Below are 9,113 nucleotides of genomic sequence, written 5' to 3' on the forward strand. Positions count from 1 at the left end.
CTGGAGGAATGCTGTTGACTTATAACAGTAAAAGACTTCATGTTAAGGTCTGAATGAACCCATTTAGTCTACATGAGCATTAATAAATGGAAACAGGAAGAGAGACTTTAAAGCAGCCCTTATGAATGATTATTGCAGAGATGGGGTTTGGTCTGTGGGTCTGTTTCTGGGGGATGAGTCTGAGGGAAGAACAGGAGACAACAGGAGACTGCAGAAGACAAAGGGTAGCTAAATTAATTTATACATTTATCGTGTAATTTTGTATCTTGTGCAGGACACATTTATAGTTCTCAGTCATGTACAGGATTGAAATCCATTCAGCAGTGACCCAAGTCCCTGCAAGTCCTTCTTCCTGTCTCCATTTATTAACGCTCATGGGTCGACTAAATGGGTTCATTCAGACCCTAACATGAAGTCTTTTACTGTTATATGTCAACAAGATTCAACCAGACATTTTCACCTGGCTATACCCAATGTTTAGATCCGTTGTGGTATTAATGAAAATTAGCACATAAGTAATAAGATTATGCCCCGTATGCCCATGTTTAAAAACTATTTTAAAACCTTGTAAAACATTTTTTGTTTGTCTTGATGTTAGGAATCGAATCTGAAGGTTATTTCTTTTTCCATATCTGTGTGAGAAAATGTATGAATTGGCGAATGCATACGGTATATTCGAGTCTGTTTCCCCTATTGGGATTCTTCAGGGCTTTTTACCCCCTTACTCAGGACATATTGAGGATACAAATTAGTTGAGTTTGCTTCTGTTCTGTTCAACCTTTTTTCATAAAATGACTGGACTAATATGGAATTTTTGAGGCCGATGCAGAATTCAGGATTTAACAGTCCCTAACATAACGGTTGATTTAGTGAGTTTTTGTGCTGGAATGAAAATTGACCTTTTCTATGTGGATTGTGCAACAAAAGAACTCTGCAAAGGTGCTCAGAAGGATGCTTTCCTAAAGAAATACCTACATATCTAACATTATTATACATACAATATATTACATTGAAAAAAAATAAGCGAAAGAAAATAAAAATAAAATACATAAAGAATAAAACAAAATACATAAATAAACACTATGTTATCATTTTTTTAGTTGCATACAATTTAAATAAATAATTAATAAAAAGAATCAAATAAATAGCTATAAGACATTTGTCAATCACCCCATGCATTGTTTTTTGCATTATATGTTCTGTAAAAAAGTTTCCATATTGGTGCATATCGGAAACATATATACTGTCCCGATACTATGTCCGTGATAAGATCATACAATGGGCCAACTGATATATCGGTCTGGCTCTACTTCATATCACACATAATATTCTGACAGCTGAATTTTTTTTTTATTGCTTTGACGCAGTAGTCGACTCAAAATCCACATTTTTCAAAACTGTTAACGCAAACGCCTAAACAGTGGCACCAACGGTCAAAATGACTAATTTTGCCTGCAAAAGGCTCTACCTCCGCCAAAACATTTAAAATATGGACCAAAAGCTAATTTTGCCCTCAAACAACACAACTTGCACACAAGTGCATAATCGCTTCCAATCAGTCATTAGACAAGGGGCATCAAAATACAACATTCAGCTCTCACTGTGACTCAGTGCTGCATTACTGGTCAGCAGCTTACATATCAGTGCCAATTTGCTTTCTTGCAGAAAATAGATCCAGAATCATATACAATGATTTTTACAATTTGATTGAATGCAGTATTCATTCTTTTTTTCTTTAGAGATTGTGGCTAAGAAATGAAATATTCCAACAGAAACCACATATATAGTATAAAAATCCATCAGTGTGTAAGACATAAGGAAAATAAAAATAAAAATTCTGTACAATAAAGAAAAAAAAACTCTTCTAGTCAATTCTCTCTTGACAAATGGGCCACATGGCCTCATCTACATCGCACTCAATATTTTCTCTTGCGATGCACCGAGGGAAAAATCTTCTTGCGTGCCTGATCCAGCCTTGGCATGCCTCTGCATCTATATCTTGGGCAGCAGCGGTCATTGCATCGATCAAGGGCATCTGGTCATAGGGGCAATGATCGTAAACCTTCCATCTCCATGCACTGAAGAATTCCTCTATAGGATTTAAAAATGGAGAGTATGGAGGGAGCCTGCAGACTGATTGCAAATTGAAAAGTTTTGTGAAGCAGTGTCAAACAGGTGCTTCAGTGATTTCAAACTGGTCAAGAAGTGTCTAAGAGATGGGAACATATATGTTCTGTTTGGTTACCACAGCTAAAGCAGTGGAGTTTGAATCCACTGCGTTAACTGATTTGCAAAAGGGTGCGGGAAGTGTGTCAAAACAATGACAATGGGTTATCTCATTTGCAAGAGGTGTCTTTTGCTCTGCTGAGAGAGTGATGAGGAAGACTGAGAGGTTACCAGTTTCTTCAACCAGGTCCAAGCAATCAAAAAAAACTGTAACATTTTTTTCCTCCATAAAACAAAAAAAAAATAGTAATATATTTTAGGACAAAAGTACAGGATGTGCTTTTATTTTGTAAGATGGCATCTAGTTGATAAGAAGTTGTAGTTTATGTTTTATAAGTTTAGTTCTTAGTTATTCTATTATACACTGTGTATGTGAACACGTCGACCAGCAGAGGGCATCATGGGGCCTTAGTCTTTGGTTCTCTTTGTGGTGAGCCTGCATCTTTCAACTGTTCTTTGTTTCATGCACAGCCAAGTGAACTGCAAATTACTGTCCCTGAGAAAGAGTTTTTGCTTTGTCAAATGTAAACGTAGGACCTGTGCATCTTCTGTATACAGATCAGTGCTCAAAGCCCTCCGGTATATCCTCAAATATCACCTGTGTCACAGTCTGACTCTGTGTCCAGATGAACTCAGACTTTCTGTGAAGGCTGGAGTGAGTTTGGGGTTTGTATGTCTGCACACCTGCTCTGAATTAGCCTCTTTAGTCCTTCCCTGCTCCCAGAGTTTGTCTCCTGTCACTCCGCTCCCTGTCTGTTTTCCTAATCGACTCATTCCACTCACCTGAGCTCTGCCGCCCATCTCCTCACCATAGAGCCTCTCCATAGAGGCCTGTTCTCTCAACTTGAACCAATCATATTCGCCTCTGGGAGCCGCCATCTTGTCAGACTTTGACTCCGCCTCATTTCCTCTGACCAAAAAAGGGCGTTGATGTGACGTTGGGGGGAGGGAGATACGTCCATCATCACCTGCTCTGCAAGTCTAATGCATGCAGCCAGCATTTTTTATCTATGATTTAAACTGATATTCAACACAGTACCATGCTCATAGACTTTAAAACACTGAACCTCATGGCCTATCCTCCCGGTGCTCTAGATTAGCATCTAGTCTATGTGCCATCGGTAGTAGGCTGTACTGCAAGTCATGGTGCAAGTGCGGCTATTTAATTAACATAACAAATCATTGTGTTGTGTTCCTAAACCATCTGTTGGTACAGTTGATCGAAGAGCAAACCATCTTGTCACTTATAGTAACAACACCACACGAACGACGAGATGACAACTAGCCACCGAGGAGAAGTGAGGGCTAACTGCTAGCTGTCACTCAAGAGGCCGTTCCCCTAATTATTCAGAAACGTTAACCTCCAATCAAATAAAAACTTGCCTGTTACTACCCTTAGTGTTGTCATGGAGATATGAACTAAACATACAGACTAGAGTGTTTTTTTGTACCAGACATTAAACAGGTTTAATGATGCTGTGAAAACGGCCTGTTTAACATGGGGGTCAATGAGAAACTGCTCTATTATGAAACCTGCCTCTAGTGGACAGAACTGCAGTTTTTTCTCACTTCCTGATTGGATCAACCAGGAAGTCGCTGTGGTGGGGGCTTGGCCCACCTGCACTTCATCCTCTCATTAGATTAGTTTGTATTTAAGTCCATCAGTCTGTGTTGGAGGTTTTGTTTTGATCACCTCTGCCTTTCCCTCCACTAACCTTGAATAAAAAGTTATTCTGTTGTTGCAAAGTGTAGCTGTAATGTGGGAAAGTTTGAGATCAACATGTATCTGTCACCCAGCGCTACGTCATTTTGTCGCTCTGATTCGTTGTAGCCCTATCCAATTGCGTCCAGAGGCATTTTGCGCTCCTTGGAAATTAAAAATGAAGAGGTTTCAGACTAAAGGCCTTTGCACACAAGTACCTATTTTTCAGCTGAAATTGTTGCAATTTAAAAATGAAAAAAACCCCATAACCTTCTGTTGCATTTGTTGCTTAGCGCTACATCATCTCGTTACTGTGATTGGTTATAGGTCTTTCCAACTGCATCCAAAAGTATTTGGGTCAGCACCATTGATTTGAAGCTGGGGTGGGGAATCCTGCTCCTGGAGGGCTACTGTCCTGAATGTTTTAGGTTTCTCCCTGCTCTAACACACCTGAGTGTAACGATTATTAAACCACTGACAAGCTCCAGCTGCTTGATAACGAGCAGAGCATTAGAATCAGGTGTGTTAGAGCAGAGAGAAACCTAAAACATGCAGAACAGTGGCCCTCCAGGAGCGTGGTTCCCCACCCCTGATTTACAGCATGATTCTTGCAATTTTTGCGTGGTATCATCATGGCTGAATGCACTTACTGTAAGTCACTTGTGAAAAAAGTGTCAGATTAAGTAGTGTAATGTAACATTAACATCCATTGGAAATCAAACATGAACTGAGAAGTTCAAGACTTATATGCATTTGCAAATTATTCTGCCACTGCCAGGCTATAAAATAAGGTATGTGCTTCATGCTGCCTTCACGGGCTATGGAAAAGATGGTCCTTTCCATTTGTGAACTAGAAATGACGAGTGCATTGTGTTTCAGTGCTTTTGTTGTCGTAGTGAAATTAAATAATAATAATACACAAAGCTGCATTTCGAGAGCATACAAATCCACTGCTCATTAAGTCAGGATTGTTTGAACCCAAGAACATCATAGAATTGCAAACGTTATTAGTAATGTTTAAAGCTCGAAACAGAATTCTACAAGAGGACATACAAAAGTTGTTTTTTTTTACATCACAGAATGCAAATCATAGGAGGAGGTTTGACTTTAAACATCAGTGTGCACGAACAACATTAAAACAAATGTGCTTATCTGTTAAAGGGGTAAAACTGTGGGGTTCCCAGGAGGATGAATTCAAAAGTTGTTTGAATATTGTTAAATTTAAAAGATTGCATTTGTATTGTATAAACTTTTATGTATGTTTAGTATTTAATTTGGTGATAACTGTGCGAGGGTAGGGGAAATCGGGAGATCATCACATGTTTGTATTATGTTGAAAAGGGGCAGACAAACATAAGAGTTGTATTATTCTTATCTGCTCCTTTCCATTCATGTAAATGTTTAAATGTGTTGTAACTGTGCATTGACTTTATCAATGTGTGTACAATGTAATGAATAGGCATTTTCATGAAATGAACAAATAAATACATCCATACAACCATGGAGAACCCACAGATCCTGACTTGCTAGCTAGCATCTGCTCTGGAAAGGTAAACCAAACAATAACAGTATTTTTGAAAATCACACTAAATGTTAACACATGATACTGAAATTGTCTATGCCACAACATTGTAAAGGCTACAAAAACTTTCTGACCAAAAAAGGGCCTTGATGTGACGTTGGGGGGAGGGAGATACGGCCATCTGGCTGACGTTTACAGAATTATCCACAATAGCTCCACCGCTCAGGAACTTGGCTAACAGCACATGCTGCTAAATAAACGGGAGTGGGAGTCAATGTTGAGGGTTTTTTTTTCCGGGACTTGGAGGGAACATCGGGAACAGGATTTTTTAGAGGGTAGAGACTGACACGGCACGTTGTGTCCCTAGCGGAGATTACAACTGCTCTGCAAGTCTAATGCATGCAGTCAGCATTTTTTATCTATGATTTAAACTGATATTCAACACAGTACCATGCTCATAGACTTTAAAACACTGAACCTCATGGCCTATATCCGCCCGGTGCTCTAGATTAGCATCTAGTCTATGTGCAATCGGTAGTAGGCTGTACTGCAAGTCACACTAAGTGTTAACACATGATACGGAAATTGTCTATGCCACAACATTGTATAGGCTACAAAAACTTTACCCTAACAGCATCACAAAACGTTTCATAGCGTGCAAGGCTTTACATTCACGACACAAAAATCAATGGAAATCACCATGTGAGGGGGTATTCATGTATTTTCACGTCTGCTTTTGGTATTGACCATATTTTCCATAGAGACAGATGAATATGATGATGATGATGATGATGATGATGATAATGAAGTCATGCAACCGTGTTTTTCATTTATAGCTACATGTTAACTTTTTACTTCTGGTGATTATCTTTTGTTCGCCACAGAGTTTGTTTTCTGTTATAATCCGAAACCCAAAGGAAAAATCCCAATTAGCTTTTTGTGGAGGGAACCAGGGTGATGCTTGCCGGTCGGCCCACCAAAACGCGTCATCCCTGCAGCACTCTTTTGAGCTCCAAGTGCCTGGTGGGACAGGACTTTTCCCTATATAGGAATACGTTTAAGACCATGAATAAACAACCAAATCCTTAGTGTGTGACACATTTTGTGGGGAAAACCAGGACACTTGATGTTCAGCTGCAGAATCAACAGAGCCTCAGACACTTGAATCCACTGGACGTCCTCCTGTTTAACTATTAAAGTTGTTATTTGTTAATCAGCCGTTCAGCCCTCAGAGAATAAAGCCGAATCAAAGAAGCACTCCAGAAAATGACAGCTGCGCCACTGAAAACCTGAGGTAATTTCCAATGCATGTCCACCGCTCATTCAATCCTCTCCAACACCAGCCCATCAGAGCTGAGGGCAATTATTGCGACCCCCTGCCTCCCCTGGGACCCTGTTACTCTCCCTCTCTCTCTCTCTCTCTACTCCCCCCTGCATTCAGGATTTGTCCCTTTCCCCACCCCCCACTGACACAATATCATCTAGACCCAGGTATCCTGCAGCAACAACCTGCTCAGATGTATTTAGAGAGAAAGAATTGGTTGAATTAGAGAGAAACAAATATAAGGAAACAGAAAATGTGAGCAGAACAGGGGCCGGGGCATCGTAACGTGCTTGGATCTGTTCTGTTGTGAGTAGGCGGCCATTACTTTTGTGTTTAATTCAGCAGGGAATGTGCTCTCTGACAAATCTATTCTCCAGTTAAAGCCCTGCTGCACACTCTAGGCACCCAAAGAAGACTTTAATAAAAGACATACTGGGTTCTTTATCCGGACTTTTATATTGATTTATTGATACATCAATGTATGTTATCATTCGACTGCTGTTTAAACCACAGATAATGGTGCTTCTGCAGCTGTACACAGTAATAAATCTGAACTTTATCATGTTCATGTTTCAGGTTTTTAATTCATACACAACACACACACACACACACACACACACACACACACACACACACACACACACACACGCACACACAAACACACGTAAATATATATATAAATGTTGTTGCCTTCTTGTCCTTTTTACTTTCTTTAGGACTTTTCAAGAGAAACAATATATTGCACAAAGACAAAAATAAAAAAGACCTCAGTTTTTCCTCCTTTTATATACTTACACGTCATTATAAGAACTACTTTCTGAACACAAATGACTTTTATGATCATCTGCAGTATATATATAGCAGGAAAAATGCAGTGAAAAAGAGTGTGCAGGATATTTTGTCCCATGATATTACTTTATTAGACAGCAGTGAAGGTTACATAATGCTAACGTGCAGAGAGGCGCAGTCAAGCAGAAGAGAGATAAGTAGGCGGATACAATAGAAATTAATTCAGCATGTTTAAGTGCAGCTGTCTGGCCACCACTGAGCAGGTGCTTCCCCCACCCACCCCATCTCCTCCATCCCTCCATTCATTCATCCGCACGCCCCTCCATTTCATCCATGTAGCTACACTTCATCATGACCTGCTGTAATAAATCCTCAGAGTAAGTGTGCCCCGTTTTACTGTATGAATGATGATCTCACTGAGCCAGTTCAGGGTGATGGTGACTTACAATCAACACAGGACCCTCCTCTTTCTCATCACTGCTCCTCCAGCTCTTTTGTCACGTTATTCCTCCCGTGTCCATCCAGAGGCAGAGCACAACACGCAGCATCGGACATGGACCCCCCAAAAGTGTATGCTATGCTAAAATAATCAATTAAAAGAAGGTTGTTCTTTTCTCATGCACTGGTCAATTTTTTTAAAATTTGGGACTATTTTTCTTCCACAACATGTCGTCTTTCAGATTGGTGGAAAGAAAACATCCAAAATACACATTTAGGTGTTTATTTTACTTAGATAATGATGCATTTGCATGTTTGAACAGCACATTTCAGAAAAAAATAAATGTCTTAATGTCATTGATCAGCTGGGGTAGTTTCACTGTGATATCTACGAAATAACAGTTTTTAATTCACTAGTGTTGCAGAAAACAACATGAAACAAGAACTTTGAACCTGGCTTTTTCAAAATTCACATTTCTGTTGTGGAAATGTATGAAAATCAGCTCATATATCAGCTCTATTCTGTAGTTGTTTTATTTTCATTTTACATTTGTTTTACCAGACAAGAATGGCGTGAGATCAAATCACCTCTTTTAAAGAACAAAATAAAAGACAAACCTAAAAAAAAGAAAAAGAGTCCAGAAGGTGGTAAAGAAGAAGAAGGAGGAGGGGGAGGGGGATGAGATCATGTTAAACAAAAACCAAACACAGTCAGTGAATTATCTTTTAAAAGCAAAAACACAATAACATGTTTTACCAACAAAGAAACCTGACTATATACATACATTCTATATTTCCCTAGATAATGCTTACTTTGCATACATTTGCAACATCAAATAACACACACTTGTAAAACAGAAAACATTTTTCTTAGTGTGAGTGATCAACGGGGGAAGTTTTGTGATGATTCATTTAAGTTAAAACGTGTCGACCTGCGCACATTTGCCCTTTTCAGAGAAAATGTGGAAGGAAAAGTGTGAAACTGAGGCTCCTGATTCAGCCTCGGGCCTCCACAAGTCACAGTCCACCCCCACCTTCATCCCTCCCGGCTCCTCTTCTGTTTATTTCAGTTGCCTCTCCCTCCATCCCTCCTCCACTTTCATTTTCTGGCC

The sequence above is a fragment of the Echiichthys vipera genome (assembly GCF_963691815.1).
Source record: "Echiichthys vipera genome assembly, chromosome: 19".
Classification (NCBI taxonomy): domain Eukaryota; kingdom Metazoa; phylum Chordata; class Actinopteri; order Perciformes; family Trachinidae; genus Echiichthys; species Echiichthys vipera.